We start from the raw sequence: 27084 nt of genomic DNA on the forward strand, positions 1-27084 counted from the left end.
GTACTGTGTATTTTATCAGTGCTTTCAACGATTGTTCAGGTATGCAGGCCGACATCGCAAGACGAAGATGAAAAGATAGAGAAATTGTATGAGGATACTGAACGGGTAATTCAGTACGTAAATGGAGTTGAAAATCGAGCAGTCATGGAAAATTGGAATGGGGTTGTAGGAGAAGGAGTAGAAGATAGGGTTCCGGGAGAATACCGGCTTGGCACTAGGAATGAGACAGGAGGAAGACGAGTTCAGCAGTAAATGTCAGCTAATAACAGCGAATACTCAGAGTCATAAGAGGAGGAAGTATACCTGGAAAAGAAGGGGAGATACGGTAGTATTGGTTAGTCCGGGATCCAGAAATCAGATATTGACTGGTGTACCCAGCATCGGATATAGACTCAGGTCATAATTTAGTAATGGTGAAGAGTAGGTTGACGTTTAAGAGAGAAATCAGAAAGAATCAAAGCGTAAAGAAGTGGGATACGGCAGTACTAAGAAATGAAAAGATACGCTTCAAGTTCTCTGAAGCTATAGGTACGACGATAACGAGTAGCTCAGTAAATAGTTCAATTGAAAAGAAATGGACGTCTCTGAAAAGCGCAGTCACAGAAATTGGGATGAAAAACATAGGTACAAAGAAGGTAACTGAGAGAAATCCATGGATAACAGAAGAAATGCTTCAGCTGATGGATAGAAGAAGGAAACACAAAATTGTTCAGGGAAATTCAGGAATACAGAAATACAAGTCACTTAGGAATGAAATAAATACGAAGTGCAGGGAAGTTAAAGCGAAATGGCTACATGAAAAATGTGAAGAAATCGAAAGAGAAATGATTGTTGGAAGGATTGGCTAAGAATAAAGAAAAGTAAGAAAAAAACTTTCGATGAAATTAAAAGCAAGGGTGAGAACATTAAGAGTACGACGGGAATTCAACTGTTGCAGAGGACAGAGCAGATAGGTGGAAAGAGTACACTGAAGGCCTCTATGAGTGGGAAGACTTGTCTGACGACGTGATAGGAAAAAGAAAAACAGGAGTCGATATAGAAGAGATAGGAGATCCAGGATTAAAATCAGAATGTAAAAGAGCTTTGGAAGGCTTAAAATCGAGAAAGGCACAAAGGATAGACAATATTCCATCTGAATTTCTAAAATGGTTAGGGGGAAGTGGCAACAAAACGACTGTTCACGTTAGTCTGTACAATACATGATTCAGGCGATACGCAATCGGACTTTCGGGAAAACCTCACCCACAAAATTTCGAAGATTACAAGACCCGCTGACGGCGATAATTACCATATAATCAGCGTGACAGCTCATGCACTCAAGTTTCTGACAAGAATAATGTAGAGAAGAATCGAAAAAGAAAATTGAGAATGTGTTAAATGACGGTTAGTTTGGCTCTAGAGAGGCAAAGGCAGTAGAGAGGCAATACTAATAATGTAAGAAAGACTAAAGTAAAATCAAAACACTTTCATTGGATTTGTCGACCTGAAAAGCGTTCGACAGTGTGAAATGTTAGAAATTCTGAGAAACATAGGGGAAGCTGTAGGGAAAGACGGGCAATATACAATATGTACAAGAACCAAGAGGGAGCACTAAAAGTGAAAGACCAAGAACCAAGTGCACGGATTAAAAAGGTTCACGATTGGGATTAACACTTAAGGAGATAGGGTATAAAATTTATAGTCACTAATGACATTCTCATGCTCAGTGAAAGTGGAGGAGGATTACATAATCTGCTGACTGGAATGAACAGTCTAATGAATAAAGAGTATGGATTGAGAGAAAATCGAAGGAAGACGAAAGTAATGAGAAGCAGCAGAAATGAGGACAGGGAGAAATTTAAAGTCAGAACTGATAGTCACGAAGTAGGTGAAGTTAAGGAATTCTGTTATCTAGGCAGCAAATAACTTGTGACGGACGGAGCAAGGAGGACATAGGAAACAGACTGGCACTGGCCAAAAGCTCTTTCCAGGCCAAGAGAAGTCTACTAGTGCCAAACGTAGGCCTAAATTTGAGGAAAAAATTTCTGAGAGTGTGCGTTTGTAGTGTAACATGGACTGTGGGAAAATCGGAACGGATGAGAATGGAAGCATTTGAAATGTGGTGATATAGAATAATGTTGAAAATTAAGTGGACTCGTAAGGTAAGGACTGAGGAGGTATCCCAGAGAACCGGCTAGAAAAGTAATATATGGAAAACACTGATAAGAAGAAGGGACAGGATGATAGGACATCTGTTAAGGCAATACGGAATAACTCAGATGGTCCCAGAGGGAGCTGTAGAGGGTAAAAACAGTCGAGGGAGACAAAGATTGAAATACGAGGGTCGTTTGAAAAGTCCGTGCAAAAATATAAACTACTTACGTGTTTGGGGTAAACATTTTTTTATTTTTCGACATAGTATCCTTTTAGATTTATACACTTCGTCCAATGCTGTTCTAATTTGTTGATCCCTTCCGAATAACAGGAATTGTCCAAGTCTGCAAAATAGCTATTAGTTGCTGCAATCACCTCCTCAATTGAATAAAATCTTTATCCCGCGAGCCATTTCTTCAAATTGTGTAACAAATAGTACCCCAAGGGAGCCATTTATGGAGAATAGGGGGGGGGGGATGTGAAACAAGTTGGAATGCTATTTCCATTCATTTTGCGACCACAACTGCTGAGGTGTGTGCTGGTGTATTGCCGTGATGGAAAAGGACTTTTTTGCGGTCCAGTCGTCGGCGTTTTTCTTGCAGCTCGGTTTTCAAACGGTCCAATAACGAAAAATGAATAATATGCACCTGTAATAGTTTTACCCTTTTCCAGGTAGTCTATGAGGATTATCCATTGCGAATCCCAAAAGACAGTCGCCATAAACTTTGCGGCAGAAGGAATGGTCTTCGCCTTTTTTATGCACATTCGCCCTTGGTAACCCTTTGTTTAGATTGTTGTTTGGTCTGAGGAGTATAGTAATGGATCCATGTTTCATCCACAGTACCGAAACGACGCTTAAAGTCCTGCGGATTCTTCCTGAACTGCTGCAAACCATCCTTGCAACACTTCACACGATTCCGTTTTTGGTCAAGCGTGAGCAATCGCGGAACACATCTTGCGGATAGCTCTTTCATCTCCGATGTTTATGCAAAATATTAGGTACCCGTTCATTCGATATGCCCTCAGCATTAGCAATCTCATGCACCTTAACTTTTCTGTCGTCCATCACCATATCATGGATTTTATCAGTGATTTCTGGAGTCGTAACCTCCACAGGGCGTCCAGAACGTTCAGCACCGCATGTGCCCATATTGCCACTCCGAAAAATTTGAAACCACTTATAAACTGTTCTAATCGAAGGTGCAGAGTCACCGTAATGTTTATCAAGCTTCTCTTTAGTCTCCTGAAGCGTTTTGCCTTTCATAAAGTAATATTTAATCACCACACGAAATTCTTTTTCGTCCATTTTTTGACAATCACTCGACTTCCTTGATTCACACGAATGCCAAACACAAAGAAATCGACCAATATGGCTGAAACTTGGTGTGCGTTCTTTCCAAAGATGCTACTAAATAAAGATGACCTCGGTACGAGCCGGTCGTGCCATCTCTTGGACTTTGCACGGACTTTTCAAACGCCCCTCGCACATCCAGCAAATAATTGAGGGCGTAGGTTGCAAACGAAGACGTTGGCACAGGAGGGGAATTCGTGGCGCGCCCCATCAAACCAGTCAGTGCAGAGTATACTGATGAATAATTTTTTTCTATATTTATCCATGCCCCGTTTGTAAAGTTGATTATTCCAGTTGCGGAGGACGGAGGGGGGGGGGGAGGAGAGTTTATAGAGTATGATTTTATTGTGTTAGGTATTAAGTGTTGTTTGATTAACTGAGCGCTATTTCCTGATTATTCCTTCTCGTGTATGTGCTCTGAGTTATTATATTGTTTTAAGTTGTTTAACAAAACTGGTTTACACTTGGTTAAGATTTTTTACCTACACAAGCCGCAACCAGTTTCCACTCCTCACCGTTTTCTGCGCCACAGTACATTCGCTGGAGGCACCACCCAGTCTCTGAAGGTCCCGAGTTCAATGCCGGGCTTTTGTGCGCCCCTCCCAACTGAGTTGGGCTGTATGCAGTACACGTGAGTCCAGCCGCAACATCGCTTGCTGCAGAGCCGACTCCCGTCTTGCGTCAGCACGGCCGCACGCCTTACCGACTGTCATGGTGTAACAGAGTGCTGTTCCTGCAACGAACGCACTTGCCGCCTGATAGCCACTGATGACACGTGGCTAGTGTCGTTAGCCTTCTCTACGGTGAGAAGACATTGCGCAATAGCAGATATGTAAGTCATAAACATCCCCATGAACCATGGACCTTGCCGTTGGTAGGGAGGCTTGCGTATCTCAACGATACAAATAGCCGTACCGTAGGTGCAACCACAATGGAGGGGTATCTGTTGAGAGACCAGACAAACGTGTGGTTCCTGAAGAGGGGCAGCAGCCTTTTCAGTAGTTGCAGGGGCAGCAGCCTTGATGATTGACTGATCTGGCCCTGTAACACCAACCAAATTGGCCTTCCTGTTCTGGTACTGCAAACGGCTGAAAGCAAGGGGAAACTACAGCCGTAATATTTCACGAGGGCATGCAGCTTTACTGTATGATTAAATGATGGCGTCCTCTTAAGTAAAGTATTCCGGAGGTAAAATAGTCCCCCATTCGAATCTCCGGGCGGGGACTACTCAAGGGGACGTTGTTATCAGGAGAAAGAAAACTGGCGTTCTACGGGTCGAAGCGTGGAATGTCAGATCCCTTAATCGGGCAGGTAGGTTAGAAAATTTAAAATGGGAAATGGATAGGTTAAAGTTAGATATAGTGGGAATTAGTGAAGTTCGGTGGCAGGCGGAACAAGACTTTTGGTCAGGTCAATACAGGGTTATAAATACAAAATAAAATAGTGGTAATGCAGGAGTAGGTTTAATAATGAATAAAAAATAGGAGTGCTGGTAGGTTACTACAAACAACATAGTGAACGCATTATTGTGGCCAAGATAGACACGAAGCCCACACCTACTACAGTAGTACAAGTTTATATGCCAACTAGCTCTGCAGATGATGAAGAAATTGATGAAATGTATGATGAGATAAAAGAAATTATTCAGGTAGTGAAGGGAGACGAAAATTTAATAGTCATGGGTGACTGGAATTCGACAGTAGGAAAAGGAAGAGAAGGAAACGTAGTAGGTGAATATGGATTGGGGCTAAGAAATGAAAGAGGAAGCCGCCTGGTAGAATTTTGCACAGAGCATAACATAATCATAGCTAACACTTGGTTCAAGAATCATGAAAGAAGGTTGAATACATGGAAGAACCCTGGAGATACTAAAAGGTATCAGATAGATTATATAATGGTAAGACAGAGATTTAGGAACCAGGTTTTAAATTGTAAGACATTTCCAGGGGCAGATGTGGACTCTGACAACAATCTGTTGGTTATGAACTGTAGATTAAAACTGAAGAAACTGCAAAAAGGTGGGAATTTAAGGAGATGGGACCTGGATAAACTGAAAGAACCAATGGTTGTACAGAGATTCAGGAGAGCATAAGGGAACAATTGACAGGAATGGGGGAAAGAAATACTGTAGAAGAAGAATGGGTAGCTTTGAGGGATGAAATAGTGGAGGCAGCAGAGGATGAAATAGGGAAAAAGACGAGGGCTAGTACAAAACCCTTGGATAGCAGAAGAAAAACTGAATTTAAATGATGAAAGGAGAAAATATAAAAATGAAGTAAATGAAGCAGGCAAAAAGGAATATAAACGTCTCAAAAATAATATCGACAGGAAGTGCAAAATGGCTAAGCAGGGATGGCTAGAGGACAAATGTAAGGATGTGGAGGCTTATCTCCTGAGGGTTAAGATAGATACTGCCTACAGGAAAATTAAAGAGACCTTTGGAGAAAGGAGAACCACTTGCATGAATATCAAGAGCTTTGATGGAAGCCCAGTTCTAAGCAAAGAAGGGAAAGCACAAAGGTGGAAGGAGTATATACAGGGTCTATACAAGGGTAATGTACTTGAGGACAGTATTATGGAAATGGAAGAGGATGTAGATGAAATGGGAGATATGATATTGAGTGAAGAGTTTGACAGAGCACTGAAAGACCTGAGTCGAAACAAGACCCTGGAGTAGACAACATTCCATTTGAACTACTGACAGCCTTGGGGTAGCCAGTCCTGACAAAACTCTACCATCTGGTGAGTAAGATGTATGAGACAGGCGAAATACCCTCAGACTTCAAGAAGAATATAATAATCCCAATCCCAAAGAAAGCAGGTGTTGACTGATGTGATAACAACCGAACTATCAGTTTAATAAGCCACAGCTGCAAAATACTAACGCGAATTCTTTACAGACGAAAGGAAAAACTGATAGAAGCCGACCTCGGGGAAGATCAGTTTCGATTCCGTAGAAATGTTAGAACACGTGAGACAATACTGACCCTGCTACTTATCTTAGAAGAAAGATTAAGGAAAGGCAAACCTACGTTTCTAGCATTTGTAGACTTAGAGAAAGCTTTTGACAATGTTGACTGGAATACTCTCTTTCATATTCTAAAGGTGGAAGGGGTAAAATACAGGGAACGAAAGGCTATTTACAATTTGTACAGAAAGCAGATGGCAATTATAAGAGTCGAGGGGTATGAAAGGGAAGCAGCGGTTGGGAAGGGAATGAGACAGGGTTGTAGCCTATCCCCGATTCTATTCAATCTGTACATTGAGCAAGCAATAAAGGAAACAAAAGAAAATTTCGGAGTAGGTATTAAAATACATGGAGATGAAATAAAAACTTTGAGGTTCGCCGATGACATTGTGATTCTGTCAGAGACAGCAAAGGACTTGGAAGAGCAGTTGAGCGGAATGGACAGTGTCTTGAAAGGAGGGTATAAGATGAACATCAACAAAAGCAAAATGAGGATAATGGAATGTAGTCGAATTAAGTCGGGTGATGCTGACGGAATTAGATTAGGAAATGAGACACTTAAAGTAGTAAAAGAGTTTTGCTATTTGGGGAGCAAAATATCTGATGATGGTCGAGGTAGAGAGGATATAAAATGTAGACTGGCAATGGCAAGGAAAGCGTTTCTGAAGAAGAGAAATTTGTTAACATCGAGTATAGATTTAAGTGTCAAGAAGTCGTTTCTGAAAGTATTTGTATGGAGTGTAGCCATGTATGGAAGTGAAACTGGGACGATAATAGCTCAGACAAGAAGAGAATAGAAGCATTCGAATCGTGGTGCTAGAGAAGAATGCTGAAGATCAGATGGGTAGATCACATAACTAATGAGGAGGTATTGAATAGAATTAGGGAGAACAGGAGTTTGTGGCACAACTTGACGAGAAGAAGGGATCGGTTAGTAGGACATGTTCTGAGGCATCAAGGGATCACCAATTTAGTATTGGAGGGCAGCGTGGAGGGTAAAAATCGTAGAGGGAGACCAAGAGATGAATACACTAAGGAGATTCAGAAGGATGTAGGCTGCAGTAGGTACTGGGAGATGAAGAAGTTTGCACAGGATAGAGTAGTATGGAGAGCTGCATCAAACCAGTCTCAGGACTGAAGACCACAGCAACAATAACAACAACAACAGCAACAAACACTTTCACATCTGTAGTGGACCGTGCCGAGTTAGGAAGATAACACGTGGCAACGTAGTCCTGATCAGGACCCTCAGCAACAGCAAATTAAAGGGACGGTAATATTTTGCGCACCTGGAAATGTTTATCGAATAACCAATATCAGAGAGAAAACTACTAGTCTCAGTACTGTAGGCGAGTGTACGAAGAAAAATGAGGGTGAAAGGTATGGAGGAATTTTTGTTGTAGTTCGGAATTCTGGCGACTTCCTCGTAAGGTTAAAACCTTTGAGACAGTGTGGATGATCGCAATGATAACGGTATTAGACGAGGCACTGGATAAGTGCATCCTATAAGGACTATTTGCGTGTTGTAATTTTGTTATTAGAAGCCAGTAGAGGAAAAGTCTGACTGATAATTTGTGGTAGCATTGTAACTTTGGGCCTTTCACGTTTTGCAGGGCGCCATGGAGCGCTGAGCCAGTGAGGATTTTCATTCTGTTTGAGAAAGCCAGTACCGTGAGGCACTGAGTGATGATGTAGGAAAGTATAGGGTACTGACACATGACATGTCACGTAAAGGTACGCGAGTCTGATCAACCGAAGGTGCATGATTTGTATTTTGTTTGTACTGTTCGCAGGGGTTGCGATTGTCAACTGAAAGATACGGAAATAATCAACATAAATATGTAACTTAGCCTTGAATTTGTAAGTAGGCTGTTTAGGTTTTTATGTTGGTAACGCCACGTAGCGCTCTGTATGAAAATCACTGACTGTGCTGTGTGCAGTCTGAGGCTGGTCGGCATTATTGCAATAGTCGCTTTTATAGTGTTGGGCAGTTGGCTGTTAACAGCACGTAGCGTTGCGCAGTTGGAGGTGAGCCGCCAGCAGTGGTAGATGTGGGGAGAGAGAGGGCAGAATTTTAAGAGTGGACGATCTGGACGTGTGTCCGCCAGAAAGTGTAAATTTGTAAGACTGGATGTCATGAACTGATATATAATGACTTTTGAACACTATTAAGGTAAATACATTGTTTGTTCTTTATCAAGATCTTTCATTTGCTAACATGCCTATCAGTAGTTAGTGCCTTCAGCAGTTAGAATCTTTTATTTAGTTGGCAGTAGTGGTGCTCGCTGTATTGCAGTAGTTCGAGTAACGAAGATTTTTGTGAGGTAAGTGATTTGTGAAAGGTATAGGTTAATGTTAGTCAGGGCCATTCTTTTGTAGGGATTATTAAAAGTAAGATTACGTTGCGCTAAAAATATTGTGTGTCGGTTTAGTGTTGATCAGAATAGGCAAAGAGCGAAATGTCTGAGTACGTACAGTTCTGCTCAGCTGTTTGAAAATTAAATAATGTAAGAGGTTTATCAGCACAGTAATTCATTAATTTTTCTAAGGGGATGTTTCAAATTATCGTAATAGAGTGCCTTGTGTTTTCGTTTATTGTCACCCATACGCAATGCTTGTGCGTCTTCGTGTGTTTCAGACTAGTCACCTGGGAAGTAGAATGACCAGCTTCTTAGAATGTTAGGAGACGAAGAGATGTAATTTTATTTGTAAAAGTTTGGAAAATCTGCCTCAAATAAGGGAGTATATTTGTGCATGCTGCCAGTACAGAAGTTACTTGTATAGCGCGATAATAGTTACTATAATACGCATGCTGAACCAGGTGGAGAGGACTCCGATAAACATCTGTGGATACCTCAGTAGCTAATGGCATTTTCGTGCGCTATGTGTTAACCTCAAGTCCGCTAATTAAAAACAAGAACAAAATGAAATTTGTTTTTATCTTCCAGTATCAGATTATAGAAATAAGTTTAAAATGTGTTCATTTATGAAAGTCAGATCTGAGTATTAAATATACACTACTGGCCATTAAAATTGCTGCACCACGAAGATGACGTGCTACAGACGCGAAATTTAACCGAAAGCAAGAAGATGCTGTGATATGCAAATGATAAGCTTTTCAGAGCATTCACACAAGGTTGGCGCCGGTGGCGACACCTACAACATGCTGACATGAGGAAAGTTTCCAACCGATTTCTCATACACAAACAGCAGTTGACCGGCGGTGCCTGGTGAAACGTCGTTGTGATGCCTCGTGTAAGGAGGAGAAATGCGTACCATCACGTTTCCGACTTTGATAAAGATCGGATTGTAGCCTATCGCGTTGGTCGAGATCCAGTGACTGTTAGCAGAATATGGAATCGGTGGGTTCAGGAGGGTAATACGCAACGCCGTGCTGGATCCCAACGGCCTCGTATCACTATCAGTCGAGATGACAGGCATCTTATCCGCATGGCTGTAACGGATCGTGCAGCCACGTCTCGATCTCTGAGTCAACAGCTGGAGACGTTTGCAAGACAACACGATCTGCACGAACAGTTCGACGACGTTTGCAGCAGCATGGACTACCAGCTTGGAGACCATGGCTGCGGTTACCCTGGACGCAGCATCACGGACAGGGGCGCCTGCGATGGTGTACTGAACGACGACCCTGGGTGCACGAATGGCAAAACGTCATTTTTTCGGATGAATCTAGGTTCTGTTTACAGCATGATTATGGTCGCATCCGTGTTTGGGGACATAGCGGTGAACGCACATTGGAAGCGTGTATACGTCATCGCCATACTGGCGTATCACCCCACGTGATGGTATTGGGTGCCATTGGTTACACGTCTCTGTCACCTCTTGTTCGCATTGACGGTACTTTGTACAGTGCACGTTAGATTTCAGATGTGTTATGACCCGTGGCTCTACCGTTCATTCGATCCCTGCGAAAACCCTACATTTCAGCAAGGTAATGCACGACCGCATGTTGCAGGTCCTGTACGGGCCTTTCTGGATACAGAAAATGTTCGACTGCTGCACTGGCCAGCACATTCTCCAGATCTCTCACCAATTGAAATCATCTGGTCAATGGTGGCCGGGCGACTGGCACGTCACAATACGCCAGTCACTACTCTTGATGAACTGTGGTATCGTGTCTAAGCTGCATGGGCAGTGGTAGCTGTACACGCCATCCAAGCTCTGTTTGACTCAATGCCCAGGCGTATGAAGGCCGTTATTATGGCCAGAGGTGGTTGTTCTGGGTACTGATTTCTCAGGATCTATGCACCCAAATTACGTGAAAATTTAATCACATGTCAGTTGTAGTATAATATATGTGTCCAATGAATACCCGTTTATCATCTGCATTTCTTCTTGGTGTAGCAGTTTTAATGGTCAGTAGTGTATATTTAATCAATCATTTTGAAAGGCAACGGAGCTTTAGTTCATCTGATCACTTTTAAGATGATTACAATATGTTGATATGATTACAATATGTTGATTTGATGTCATTAATAATAATTAGTTGTCCTTAAAGGCAAAGAGTTCACGATATTCATTTATTCAAAAAATGGTTCAAATGGCTCTGAGCACTATGGGACTTAACTGCTGAGGTCATCAGTCCCCTAGAACTTAGAACTACTTAAACCTAACTAACCTAAGGACATCACACACATCCATGCCCGAGGCAGAATTCGAACCACCTGCGACCGTAGCGGTCGCGCTGTTCCAGACTGTAGTGCCTAGAACCTCTTCTTTTTATTGATCTCATTTTGTTCCCTTTTGTTCGTTGTATCTGCTCGGGGCAGACGTCGCAAGACACCCGTTTCAGTTCGTCGTTGATCCATTAACTCAGTTTTTTTATTACAGAGGGCAGCTAACCCTCTGACCGAACACGCTGAGTTACCGTGCCGGCTGAACTACTTGAACCTAACTAACCTAATGACATCACACACATCCATGCCCGAGGCAGGATTCGAACCTGCGACCGTAGCGGTCGCGCGGTTCCAGACTGTAGCGCCTAGAACCTCTTGGCCAATCCGGCCGGCTTTGTGAGTCAAGTACACAAACTTTTGCTATTGTTCATTGAAGCTATAAAAACACAGATCAGACATTACAGCAGGAACTTCTGAACTTCTTGACAGTACCAATGTGTGCAGTATGAGAGTGATCCATTTGTTTACAAGCAACTTACCTGTCGTGCCCTTCAGTTCTTGAGATGACGCGCCTAACCTACTGCTACACGTTCTCATTAATTCCTTAGTTATTTGTTTTATCTTGTCTTTGAATATATTAAACCCTTCCCTAATCGTCCGTTTGCACAACCTTTGCGTCACACTCTTTCACCTGATCCGTTAATGGCTGCTCTAATTTCTCGAAATTTCCCTTACTTTCCTTGAATGGTTCTTCTGTCCTTTTGAAGTGCGCATTGTTCTTTTCGGCTTGCTGTTTATTGACTAACGCCAGTGGCGCAGAATTTTCTTCTGTCGCTTTGAAAATCTCCTCCATCTTTTTAAAGTGTTCATTCAGCTTTTTGTGTCGGTCGTCTGTCCTTTTGAAAAACTCTACCCCCCTTTTCTGTTGCTGCAAGGACTCTTTATAACACTCCTCTGATATTCTGTGGAATTCTTCTGTAGTTTGCTGCTGCTGGTCGTCCTATTCATATTGACGCTTGTTTTCTAGTGCCATCTCAAAAATGGTTCAAATGGCTCTGAGTAGTATGGGACTTAACATCTGTGGTCATCAGTCCCCTACAACTTAGAACTACCTGAACCTAACTAACCTAAGGACATGACACACATCCATGCCCGAGGCAGGATTCGAACCTGCGATCGTAGCGGTCACGCGGTTCCAGACTGAAGCGCCTAGAACCACTCGGCCACTCCGGCCGGCCTTGCCATCTCAATTAAAAAGAGCTGGAAATCAAAAAGTGGCGGTGAAGGAGGAGTTGATCCACTATGGGTAACGCTCTGTGTCACGCCCTCGTTTCCAGTGACTGCGCAGTTTCCCATCGTCTGTGTGATCGTCACATTCTCTTCACCCACCGACCCAGCTTCCGTGTGTTCCCTATTAATATACATGTTGCTTGACTCATTAGCTGTCACTGCCGGCCCCTGCACTACTATGACTTCCTATAGCTTCAGTACTAAGTGAGCTGTCTTGCTCGGCTTCTATATTAAATTCGCGGTTTTCAGTTACAGATGGGCTAGCTTTTTCCCATCAGTTTCACTCACCCTTTCTAAACTATGTGCACGTGCACGAGTTAACCGTAGCATATTCAAACAACGACTCAAATAAAACACTTCCCAGTAATTACCAAATTACTGATTTACACGCATATGAAACACAATGAAATCTTACCGAAAACACGAAAACGCAAAATACACCCGTCAAAAGTGCGATGTCAAAACTCAGGTGAACAACTGACTCCACTCACCTACATTCTTCGTGCTGTAAGAGAAGCTCAAATTAGCATAACGCAAGCAACTAATATCGAATTCAAATTCTTAAAGTTCTGTATTACTGTGGTGTTCATACGTACTATTGCAGTTAAAATATAGTTAAATGGCAGACGATTCAAATAGTATATGACAAATTAATATGTACTGAGCTATAGAAATGACTATGAAAATCAAAGAATTGCAGAATCCGAAAATAAATCCAGGCCAGGAGTCATCAAATTTCTAATTTGACTTCCAAAACGACTGTGTACATCAGAGGACTGCGAGTGATCGGGTTAATCCTGGCCAGTTGTTGAAAAATTCTTATTTTCTGGTCTAAAAATTGACTACGTAAATCATAGGGTTCCAGATTTCGAAAAATTCCTGGCTAAGTGTCGACAAATTCCGCTCTAAAATGGCAGTTTAGCATACCCGTAAGATGCTATAGGTCTGAATCATCCCCACGGCCTACAAAAAAGGAAAACTCCCCGTAAGATCATAAAAATTAAAACAAACGAGGTTGTACAACGGATAACGTCTTATTAAGTGGAACTTACTATGGGTGGCCGAATTAAGCTTGAAAGTATGGACATCGCACCTCATACAAACATATTTATGAAGGCAGTCATGAACATACGAAAGGAAACTAGTGATCACTATAAAAACTTGGTTTCTTGCCATAAGACATCAAACAAGATGAGTCAAGTAAATATACGTTTAATAAGTCGACAAGGGATTGCAGATGCAGGTAAGATAAAACTCTGATGCAAATTAACTAACTTCGCGTTTCCCTCAGTACTCTGCTCTAAATCGCAGATGTCTCTCTCAGCAGCGCTCTACAACGACCCGGAGCAACTGTGCTCTCGACAGTGTACCTAAGAGAAGCTTGTTTTTGACGGTGTCCATAGACGGAGTCTATTCTCACTTTACTCTGCAAAAAATAAATGATTCTATCAGCATAGGTATGTCGTTAGCCAATTCCAGCAGTCCTTGCGAAATCCGACGAATGATAATTTTACAAATAAGTTTAACAACTGCCTCGTTATTGTAATCTTCAATCCGAAGACTCCATGCTGCCCTGTCCTGTGCAAGCCTCTCCAACTCCGAATAACTAATGCAACCTGCATCCTTCTGAATCTGCTTATTATATTCATCTCTTGGTTTCGCTCTACAATTTTTACCCTCCACGCTTCCCTCCAGTGCTAAATTGGTGATCCCTTGATGTCTCACAATGTGTTCTAACAAATGATCCCTACGTTCTTATATCAGTGACCTGTATGGACAGGAAATCTACCAACCGTTAAGGAAACTGTAGCTGCTGAGGAAGAGGAAGGTGAATCTGGTGAATGGTTTGGCGTTCCTTAAAAGGTGCCGAGATAATCATGTCATCCCGAAATTCATCAGGGTACGGCCACAAATCGATACGAGAAGAGCAAGACCGATTTACTATCGGGCCAGTCATACATTGTTAAGGGAGAGGGTACAACACCTACGTGCTTCATAGACGACAACAACAACAACAGGCAACTGTACAGCATGGATTTTTCGAAGCAGTCACAGGATCCACGAAATGATAGGTTCCACTAAGGATGTAGTCAACAATCTTAACACTGCGGGTGTTTACGAACTACGGTGTGCTTGCAGAGCTGCCTACATAGGAGAAACAGGGAGACCTGTCAGCTTACGAGTAGCAGAACACGAACGCTATGCACGATTACAACAACGTAATAAATCGGCGATAGCGGAACACCACCGTGACTGTGGACAACGTATCAGGTTCCAGGAAGCCCGAGACTGGCGGAAGAATCGTGGATGCGAGAACGCAAAATGGAGGCGATCGAAATTTCTAAGCAGCCTGACAATATCGACAGAGAAGATGGCTACAAATTCCCGGCGTCCTGGCTGCCGGCCGTCCCAGTCCAACGGGCCGCGAGCGGTCGCGGGGCAGAAGCTACACGGGACACGGACGTATCTGCACAAACAGCTGCAGAGCAACTGTCGGTTCACTTCCGGGCTCATCAGGAGGAAAACTTGCCGACTAGAAGCCGAACGCTGATTGGCGGACAGCTACTAATTGTTGACGCCATGGACATCCTCGAATAGCCCCTTTCCTTCCATCTTCCCTTACGTCAAGACTAGCCAATCATATTAGGGGGCCAACTGAAAGTTTTACAACAGTGACGTCAGATATCGATAGTCTGTAACAAATAGAAGCACCTATCCCCATGCAAAACCAGTCGTACCCTGAGGAAGGCCATTGCAATTCGGCCGAAACGTCGGTTTTAGTTTATTATTGTTGTTAGCTTTTAGCAATGACGCGGCATAATTTTAATCAAAATGATCCCTTCTTCATTCAGGTTGTGCCATAAATTTCTTTTCTCCCCAGTTCTATTAAGCACCTTCTCATTAGATGCATCATCTACTCATCATATCTTAGCATTCATCTGTAGAAACACATTTCAAAAGCTTCTATTCTCTTCTTGTCTAAGTTACATACCGTCTATGTTTCACTTCTATACGTGGCTAAGCTACATACAAATACTTCCGAAAAAGGCTTTCTAACACCTAAATGTATCTTTAGTGTTGATAAATCTCCCTTCTTGCTGTTAACGCTCTACATTTCATATCCTATCTACTTAGATCATCACCAGTTACACTGACAGGAAAAAATCGTAACTATGAGAATAAGGTGGGCGACGAAAACGAAAGTTGCTAGGAATATTTCTAAATGGTTCAAATGGCTCTGAGAACTATGGGACTTAACTCTGAGGTCATCAGTCCCCTAGACTTAGAACTACTTAAATCTAACTAACCTAAGGACATCACACACATCCACGTCCGAGGGAGGATTCGAACCTGCGACCGTAGCAGCAGCGCGGTTCTGGACTGAAGCGCCCGAAACCGCTCGGTCACAGCGGCCGGCGCATATTTCTACATCTGAAAGATGATGTATATTCAGATTTCGCGCCAGTTGCACAAGAGTGGCGCTAGTAGTGTCACTATTAGGATGCAAATCAGGTTTGCTTTAAAAACACGCTGTAACGGTCGTGAGTGGTAGTTTCCTTTTAGATAGGACGTGGTGTGTTGATGTTACTCAAGAATGTCTCTTGGCGAGATAGACGCCATTACCAACAACTCCCTGGATTTGAACGAGGTCATTTTGGTTGGATGGTTGGTTGATTTGGGGAAGGGACCAAACTGCGAGGTCATCTGTCTCATCGGATTAGGAAAGGGTAGGGTAGGAAGTCGGCAGTGCCCTGTCAAAGGAACCATCCCGGAATTTGCATGAAGCGATTTAGGGAAATCATGGAAAACCTAAATCAGGATGGCCGGACGCTTGTTTGAACCGTCGTCCTTCCGAAAGCGAGTCCAGTGTGCTAACCACTGCGCCACCTCGCTCGGTACGAGGTCATGTGATAGGGCTACGAGAAGCAGGACGTTCTTTCTGCAATATTGCAGAAAGACTTGGCAGGAACGTAACTACTGTGCATGACTGCTAGCAGCGGCAGTCAGGAGGATGTGTGGTGCTTGAAGACCGGGCGCCGAACGGCCACGTGACACCACCGAGAGGGAAGACCATCATGTTTAGCGTATGGGTCTGGCGCATCGTACTGCATCTGTTGCAGCAATCTCAGCATCAGTTGGCACCACAGTGACGCAATAAAGCCTTAAAAATCGGTTGCTTCAAGGAAAACTCCGAGCAAGACGCCGTGTAGCGTGGGTTCCACTGATCACAAACCACCGCCATTTGCGACTTCGGTCTTGTCAAGCGAAAGCTCATTGGAAGAGGTCTGTTGTGTTTTCTGATGAAAGCTGGTTCTGCCTCGGTGCCAGTGGTGGTCGTGTATTGGTTGGAAGGGGTCAGTTAAGGCCCCGCAACGACCTGATTGTGTGCTAGACACACTGGACCCACACCTGGAATTATGGTCTGAGGAGCGATTTGGTAAGACAGCGGGAGCTCTCTCTCGTGGCTATCCAACCCGAATGCAAATTTGTACGTCAGTCTGATGATTCGACTTGGGCTGCCACTCGTGAACTGCATTCCATTGGGTGTTTTCCAACACGATAACGCTCGCCCATGTAGCGCCGTTGTAACCCAGCATGCTGTACAGAGTGTCGACATGTTGACTTGGTCTGCTCGATCATCATATCCGTCTTCCATATAGCACATATGGGGCATTATCGGTAAACAACTCCAGCGTCATCCACAACCAGTATTAACTGTCCCTATCTATACTGACCGGCCAAGTGCAAAGGCATGGAACTCTTTTTGTTAATCTGACTTTTGGCACCTGTATAACTCAAGGCATGCACGTCTGCATGCTTGCATTCAAGATGCTGGTGGGTATGTCGCTTATTAATGTAACTGCATTTCACATTTGCAATGGCTTACCTCGCGCTTACATAAACCCATGACCGTGCAATGCTAATCGGTTAAATATGTTACCTAGACAAATATATTCCCAAAATTTCCCGCTACAGTCGCAGGTTCGAATCCTGCCTCGGGCTTGGATGTGTGTGATGTCCTTAAATTAGTTAGGTTTAAGTAGTTCTAAGTTCTAGGGGACTAATGACCTCAGATGTTAAGTCCCACAGTGCTCAGAGCCATTTGAACCATTTTTTAACTCAAAGCTACAGTTCCAAGATGCCACTCCAGGCTGGTGTAAAATGAATGTGCGCAACGGAAAATAATAAACGCTAAAATGAAGATTTGACCATATCTGACTACTCCCTGAAACAGATCTTAGGATCTCTTAATTTTATGAATTACAATCTAAACATAAATGAATAATGAAGGCAACTAATCCTACTAAGTGAGAAACATTGTACCTGCTTATATATTTATTGTAGACTAAAAAAAAAAAACATTTAGATTATAAATTTCACATTTCCTAAGTAAAATTACTAATCAGTTGCCCATCTCCTCCCCTTATTATGACTGCGTAATTCTAAATTTCTTCTGCTGTCTTTCCCTACGATTTCGCCTTCAATATGTTTGACTTGCTTTCGTAATGCCTCAAATTCCCTTTTAACGAGATCATTAAATTTTCCCTGATTTTCAACATGCTTATTTATGTTCTGGTACTCTTCGGTTTCTGAAAATGGCAATGGAGCTGTATCATCTGAATCTCTGTCCGCATTTAAACTAAGATTTGTCAATTTATCTGCAATCTCCTCAACTCTTTCCGATAAGTCACCTATTTGTTCTCTCTGTTTATTTACATCTTCCGTAAGTGTCGCGACTCGAGTTTCAGTATTAACACATTTAGTAGTTAACTGTTCATACTGTTGTGTTAGGTTATTTAATCTGTCATTTAGTACTGATTCCTCGATTCTCTCAAATATTTCTTCCGTATCGTGTGCACGTTGTAAATTTAACTCTGAAAATTTTTGTACTATCACGCGATCTCTTTCTTCCTGTTCTCTATCCTGTTCCTTTTGTCTAATCTCTACTGCAATTAATCTATTATTGTGAGAATTCAAAATCGGTTGTACTTCTTCTCTAATTTCTTTCTTTAATTCATCTTTCATGTTTTTGAAACATGTCCCTATTCGTGAATCTAACCGTGTTTCCATTGTTTTTAATTCAGATCCTAACTGTGATCCCAGTGACCTTAACCGTGTTTCCATTGTTCCCATATCAGTTTCTAATCGTGTTGCCAAAGTTCCCGTCTGTGATCCCAGTGAGTCTAACCGTGTTTCCATTGTTCCCCTATCTGTTTTTAATTCAGATCGTAACTGTGATCCCAGTGTTCCCATATCAGTTTTAATTGTTCCTATTTGTGAGTCTAACCGTGTTTTTAATTCAGATCCCGAATTTAATATAGCACCCATCAACTGCTCCACAATGACTGGTTCGAAATTATTTTCGCCCCTAACATTTCCCGCAAAACCAGTTTCCTTCGTCATAGCAGTAAAGCTATCTGTGTTCGATACCATTTCAGAATCTTCTAGCGTTAATCTCGTATTCTGTAAATTTTTTGATTGAGAAAAATTTTGAACTGGTTCCGGACTATTTTCCCTGCTTATTAAATTGTTTTCCACTTCATTATTCATCATCCTGTTCTCCTGTGTTGGCGAGTTCGCCATGTCAACAATTTCGTCATTCTCACTATCCATCATTTTTGCCTTTTTCATCGATCGCGTAATCATTTACGAAACATACAAAACTCGTCACTATACGAAAATTACTCAGAATGACACTTTGTCACCAACAATACCATTCACACGAAATGCTTCCCGACAAACACGATTAACGAACAATTGAAATCTTCATAATTGCACAAAATTGTCAAACGCGTATACAAGACATCAAAAATTAAATTCTGCCATTATACCATTAAAAGAAAGACAAGACAACTACAAGTGTTCATTACCAAATCTACACATGCAATATAGACTACCATTATTAACCTACAAATTACTACAACAATACTACTGTCTGGTATTTTTACTATCAGAAGATTCCAAGGGACTATCCGAAGCAGCGGTCGCCACGTGCATGGGGCCTTAATTAAATTTTTTTTATGCAAATATTTTTTACTGCCTGTCCGGTTACGCAGTCTCGAAACCGGTTGGCCCTGACCAGTATTAGTACGCAATCTGACTGCATAGAACAACAACAAAGAATGAAACAAAATTTCCGTTAACACAATTAATTAATTAAGTCCCCAGCAACTATAAAACCTACGAAACAACAAAACTCAAGTGTAGCTGTTCTGTGTGTGGAAGTGTGATTCAACGTACACATTTGGCACGGTTCTTCCTCAATAAGACCAGATATTTTAAATACCATTTACACTAAATTAATTAAATAAAACTGAAATACTATAATTGCACATAGAAACCACAATACAGTCTGATACAAGAACACGAGCCAGATGTTCTGTTGACTGAACCTGTTACCAAGAGGCATTACTGTTTAAGACATTGAAATAATAAAAAAAGGAATTTTTTACCTTCATATATATTGACGAAAAGTACACTCTAGTCCATCAAAGCAATATGACAATATCTGAACAAGCACTCTCCATGGGAACTTCTCAACAACGACACGCTACTGCAACATCTCCACAAGCACTCTCTACCACCGCTTCTCGACAAGAACTCTCCACTACGACTTCACGACAAGCACTGCCAGTGGAGGCGGCTAAATAATACTCTTTGGCGCAATCTCTGGCGCTGTGACTCAGTGTAGCCACCTTTCAGTGGTGTAATATCAATAACGCGAAATGACTGACATCATGTACATACCAAACACTAGAAGACACTACTTTCAGAGATGATCTATGGTGGTGTGGAACCTCAATGGAAATAAAGTAACGTGATCACAGTTGTTTAGCTTTCATAGCCCTAATAAGCCGAAGCAATTTGTGATATCACCGTATGCACTGCGTCCGGTGCGTCGAAGTGATGGTTCTCGTACTCGTCTGTGACGATGGAAGAACTCCAGCCACAATTGAAGTCTTTCAAACACTAGGACGGCAGGAGGAGGTCCTCTAACTAATATACTCTAATACTGTCTTCTCCTCTCTGTTTTCTACGGAACAGAAACGCGAATTCCCAACCACAAGGATGGAGTTCAGATAACGTCTCAGCGTAAGTATAGGCAGAGGAAGTGCTCTCAAGTACTGAACGCTGCGTACTCAACGACGACTTCCAACCCGGAGGTGAAGACCAGAATCGTATAGGTTCGCAACAGTACAGTTCCTAACTGTTCTAACTATAAACTCTACTGAGAGCAAAGACAGCAAGTCCGTCTGTACCAACAACAGCTGATGTCGAGAGACTGTCACAGACGGGCGCTCATAACGGAAGAAGACCTCTTCCCTCCACCGCTGGCCTCCCAGCAAGGCTCGGCTCCCCACCATCGTAATTCTGAAAGGGAATCATATTCCCAAAACCACGGAATATTCTCCCTCTACAGATTCCTCCGAACCCTGACCAACCATATTTTAGTCTTTTGTTGTAGGGCGCGGAAAGTCTGCGAGGAAAAACCTTTACTCGTATAGTGGTACGCTTCTGAGTACAAATCCTTGGAAATAACCCAGCCTGTGTGGTTTCTGAGATGCCGCTTCTTCTTCGTTCCTCTCACTAACGTCCAAGATTTTCGTAGTTTCCGAAGTATAATTCTTCCAGTTCGGCTACCAAACTGGCCGGTCGCAACTCTATTGTGCTCCAGCGCTTAGCTGCTACGACGTCCGTTTTGCTATTTCCTGTGTTTAAGCAGGACCAACACACCTTTGTGGGCCATCCACCCAGGGCTTGAGTTCCGTCTGCCGTTTCATTTCCACTGTCGTTCCAACTCCATCACCTTTCATGCAGTAAGCGTTAACAATTATTTACAAGGCGTACGTGACAATGTCAGTCTCCTTTAAATATTTATATATATACGATGTACTACCTATCAAATAATAACTAATGTGGTTGCAGATCATGGCGAAGTATGTGGATGAGAGCTTGTAAGGTGTGAAATTATAACCACCTCACACAGTAGTCTACTTTAATTATTTGTTGGTCCTTCCGCTTCTTCCGTCAGTGAATTATGCTGTCCAAATAGCAAACCTCATGTAGTATTTTCATTGTTTCGTTTTCTAATGTACCTCCCTCAGTATAACTTGACATAATTCGACTACATTCCATTATCCTTGTTTTGCTTTTGCTGATGTTGATCTTATGTCGTTCTTTAAAGACACTCTCCATTCCGCCGCGCGGGATTAGCTGAGCGGTCTGGGGCGCTGTAGTCATGGACTGTGCGGATGGTCCCGGCGGAGGTTCGAGTCCTCCCTCGGGCATGGGTGTGTGTGTGTTTGTCCTTAGGATAATTTAGGTTAAGTAGTGTGTAAGCTTAGGGACTGATGACCTTAGCAGTTAAATCCCATAAGATTTCACACACACAAGCACACACACACACACACACACACACACACACGCACACACACACACACACACACACACACACACACACACACACACACACACACCATTCCATTCGCCGGCTCTTTCAGGTGATTTGCTGTATCTGACGAAATTGTAATGCCACTGGCAAAACTCCAAATTTTTATTTTTCTCCTGAACTTTAATTCCTACTCCAGATTTTTCTTTGGTTTCCTTTACTGATTGCTCAGTGTACAGATCGAGTAACGTCGGGGATCAGCTATAACATTGTCTCAGTCCCTTCTCAACCACTACTCAACTTTCATACCCCTTGTAAGAGGTCCGAGCAGATGTAATTTCGATTTATTGCTCATGCGCTGCCTGCGATATGCAAAGTATAAGAAAATCGCTGACCAGAGAGCAGTGTTGACTAAGTAGGAACTGTGTAGCTGTAGCAGTAAGTTGTTGCTAGTGGCTAGTCTGCAGTCTGCTCTGGTCTGGTATAGTGTATCGTGTTGGCTGGGCCGGTCGCGGTGCAGCGATGCCGGAGCCTGAGTATTATTGTACAAGGTAAAAAGCAGCCTCGCGCGTATCTAAAAATATTATCTGAACTCACATGGAAATGTTTTAAATATGTCCTAATAATAATCTTTCTCAAGTAAAGTAATTTTAACAAGCTTTCATTTCAATTTAAAGAATTTACTAATTTCTCCGGCCGGCCGGAGTGGCTAAGCGGTTCTAGGCGCTACAGTCTGGAACCGCGCGACCGCTACGGTCGCAGGTTCGAATCCTGCCTCGGCCATGGATGTGTGTGATGTCCTTAGGTTAGTTAGGTTTAAGTAGTTCTAAGTTCTAGGGGACTGATGACCTCGGAAGTTAAGTCCCATTGTGTGCAGAGCCATTTGAACCATTTGAACTAATTTCTCCAATCCATGATTATTCCGATTGTTGCAAAAGAAAAATAAATCAGTTGCTTCCTTTCATAAATGACAAATCTATCGGCCAGCATTGCACAGGGCTATGCTAAAAAAAAAAAAAAATATTGTAAGAGCATTTATATATGCGTTATCCGGCGACTTCAGTGAGGTAAGAATTTTTCTCTTTTTATTCAGAATGATCTTCCAGGGCCATGACGCAGCACTGCTGACGTCCAAAATTTACCAGGTTAAATTCACAGTCAATTATTGAAAAGTTATAAGTGAGCGACAATTTAATTGAGAGATTTAGGAATTTTTCTGTTTTGAGGTTACCCTAAAATGGTAACGAAATTTTGTGGGGAGGTAAAAATGGGAAAGAATTTTGTAGGGAGGTTACAAATGTGAAGGAATGAATTTTGTGGGGAGGTTACACTTGTTTTTTTTATATGAGAAAGATTATTATTAGGACATTTTTAAAACATTTACATGGGAGTTCAGATAACATTACTAGATATGCGCGAGGCTGCTTTTTACCTTATACAATAATACTCAGGCTCCGGCATCGCTGCACCGCGACCGGCCCAGCCAACACGATACACCATACCAGACCAGAGCAGACTGCAGACTAGCCACTAGCAACAATTTAATGGCACAGCTACACAGTTCCTACTCAGTCAACACTGCTCTCTGGTCAGCGATTCTCTTATACCTTGCATATCGCAGGCAGCGCATGAGCAATACATCGAAATTACATCTTCTCGGACCTCTTACACCCTCTACTCTTATGAGTGCCAGCTGCTCGCTGCAGAAGTTGTGAATAGCATCGCGGACCCTGCGTTTTACTCCACTACCTTCAAAATTTCGAAGAGAGTATTCCAAGAAACACAGTCAAAAGCTTTCTCTGAGTCTGCAAATGCTATAACTGTATGTTTGCCTTTCCGTAACCTATCTTCTAGGGGAAGTTGCAGGGTTAATATTGACTGCGTATTCCTACATGTATGCGGAATCCAATCTAATCTTCTGGGAGGTCGGCTTCTAGAAGATTTCCCATTCTTTTGCACAGAATTTGTGTTAGTATTTTGCAACCATGGTTTATTAAATTGATAGTTCGGCAAAGTTCTCAACTGCCAGCACCTGCTTTCTTTGGAATTGGAATTATTATATTCTTCTTGAAGTCTGAGGGTATTTCGCCTGTCTCACGTACCTTGCACAGTAGATGGAAGGGTTTTGTCATAGCTAGCTCTCCTAAGGCTATCGGTAATTTTGACGGAATGCCATCTTCTCCTGGGTGCTTGTTTCGACGTAGGTCTTTCAGTGCTCTTTCAAATTCTTCTCGCAGTATCATGTCTCCCATTTCTTGTCCTCTTCGATTTCCATAACACTGCCTTGAAATGCATCCCTTGCATGGACTCTCTAGGTACTCTTTCACATTTCAGCTTTCCCTTCTTTGCTTGGACCGGTTTTATCTGAGCTCTTGATATTCAAACAACTGCTTCTGTTTTCTCGAAGGGCCTCTTTAATTTTCCTGTAGGCAGTATCTATCTTTCCGCTAGTGAGATACGCATCTAAATCCTTACATTTGTCATTACGTGTGCATACTCTTCTGACCAATAAAGTATGGAGCGGGATATAAGTCAGTAATTCAAATGTGTGTGTGTGAAATCTTATGGGACTTAACTGTTAAGGTCATCAGTTCCTAAGCTTACACACTACTTGACCTTAATTATCCTAAGGACAAACACACACACACCCATGCCCGAGGGAGGACTCGAACCTCCGCCAGGACCAGCCGCACAGTCCATGACTGCAGCGCTTGAGGACGCTCGGCTAATCCCGCGCGGCGTCAGTAAATCGCTTGAAAGACATGATTATTCTCAGGCATGGCCAACAAAACGCCCCTGCACGTCTGCAGACAATTCGCCGTGACAGCAGGCCGCTTCTCGCCTTGCCGTGGTGGTGTGTCCAGCTACTGGCAAATACTTGGCCCTTTGGCACACCACTAATGCACGAGCAGCACTGGCGCAACTGCTAAGCAGGGCGGAAACTCAGGTGTGATAACTGGTAATTACAAAGCACCCAAAGTGTAGTCTCGCCTTGGAAGTACCAGTTCGAAGCCGGAAACCATCGGAGCTGGCTGACATCTCACAGACTAGAGGCTTCGCCTAGTTGATGATGGTGCTCACGCATAGGCCTCCATGGCGTCACAGAAGTCGGAAGGGCTGCTGGCTTCTGAAAGGGGAGCAGCTGCACTTGCACCGGCCGTGTGTGATGTGACAGGAGCGTGTTTCCCTACACAGAATGTGGCAATCCAGCCCACCGCTATGGCGGACTGCTGTCTTGCAGAATGCTGTACTGGCATTATTTTAGTGCCCAGCTGCAGAGTTACATAGCTTGCGATTGTGATGGCCTGCCACAGGCCGATGCCACGACGCTATGAACGCCACTAAGCAAACCGTTGTTTGGATCGTGTCAAGGACTGTACTGCTAAGCTGATCAGACCCGCGCGTTAGCTGCACCGAGCTTCAGGGTCACATAATTTTCCACCTGGAGTAGCGCAGACGCGACCTGTTGAACTAAAGGGAGAGCGGAATGACTGCAGCGTATTCGAGGAAGTGGTTTGTGAGCTTGTTTCAAGGAAGGAGTACATCCCACACAGGCAGTCAGCTTGCACTGTGCCCTTCTGTGGGATACACTACTGAAAGAAGACAATGAAGTAAATATTTCCATTTTTTCAGTGCACATCTCGACTGTTTTCCACCGTGTTTGGTGTAGCATAGGGTGAGGAATGGAAGACGTTGTGTGAGTAAAATAAAGATAATTCACACACTCAGGATCTAGGCTCATCAGTAAAGGGTACGATTATTTCTCTGAATGGTCATGTTCCTCACGGAAGAGACGTGGACCTAGAAGAAAGTATCTCAGTTCTGTATCGAAAAGAAGATAAGAATGTAAGAGTGCATCATAGTGAATTATAAGTGACAAGTGAAAAGTACTTAGCATCAACAGCAGAAGTTAGAAGACTGTTCGCTGAAAAAAATGTCGCCGTAACCATGTAAGTGGACACCTTACTGTTGGCACAAGAAAATTTCGCGTAAACGATAACACGATAAATAACACGGAATCAGAGGATTTTACAGAAACAGCAAGAATTTAACTGTTTAAGAAATGTAGAGAAACTTGCTATTTTCGCCGTTCCTGTCTACAAATATTCTAAATGTGAAGGATACAGGATACTAATATTGGCAACTGACGGGTATTTAATTTTGAAATTGGATCTTAGCTTTTTTCTTAGGGGTGAGGTACAAATACAACCCTAAAATGGTCGTTTATTTCCCGCTTCAAATTACTCGACCCTTTTTGCAACAAATCATAGCAAAAACGACACCTTCCGGGGAGACCTGTAATGAGGTGTACCTATTGAACTACATAGTTTCGTAGTACGCAAACCAACGTATCGCACTTCAGCTTTACAAGTACATATCTCAGAAAGGCGCCTGCTCGGTTTGCTAATATCAGACAATCAGATCTTGACCTGCGCTGCAGGTCAGGCTGACACACACACTCCATTTTACAAAATAGTACAAACAATACTTAGCTAAACATTGTCACTGTTCTATTGTGCCGTCAGAAACATGTTTGCCTTACGTTACATTCCCTGTGCTGTGATCGGCTAATAGAAAGAAACCAACCTGGCACCAGTTTTTTTTCTTGTAAGATAACGGGCTGTACTGGGTGTTTCAAAAAAATGGCTCTGAGCAGTATGGGACTTAACTTCTGAGGTCATCAGTCCGCTAGAACTTAGAACTGTTTAAACCTAACTAACCCAAGGACATCACACACATCCATGCCCGAGGCAGGATTCGACCCTGCGACAGTAGCGGTCGCGAGGCTCCAGACTGTAGCGCCTAGAACCGCTCGGCCACCCCGGCCGGCTGGGTGTTTCACGTTTATATCCTTACGTACTACGAAAATACGGAGTTTGGGTTGAGCCTGAAGGCATGTTCAAATACAGAGTCCGACCGACACTTTTCACTTTATGGTGGCTTAGTTTTTTAAAGGCACATTTCCACGCTGAGCGGTTATTTAGGAAAAAGTCGTAGTTATAAGTTAAAAATAAAGATACATTAAAAAACCACAAATGAAATCCACGGCTATGCAAGCATTGCCTGCAGCCGCTGGAAAACGAGGAAGAATTACGATCGTCAGATGACGAAAGTATAGGTTACTTTTTGTTCATAGGTCCTGTACACATCGGACGCGTGTGGCACACCGCCATTAACATTGTATTATTTCAATATTTTATTCACGAGCTGCAATCACCAGCACTCGTAGTCATATGATGTAAGTGTATTTTTAAACTACGTTTCTATCTCAGAATATAATTATTACTAATCCATGTATGTCTTATTTTGTGTC

This window comes from Schistocerca piceifrons, chromosome 8 (genome assembly GCF_021461385.2).
Source record: "Schistocerca piceifrons isolate TAMUIC-IGC-003096 chromosome 8, iqSchPice1.1, whole genome shotgun sequence".
NCBI lineage: Eukaryota > Metazoa > Arthropoda > Insecta > Orthoptera > Acrididae > Schistocerca > Schistocerca piceifrons.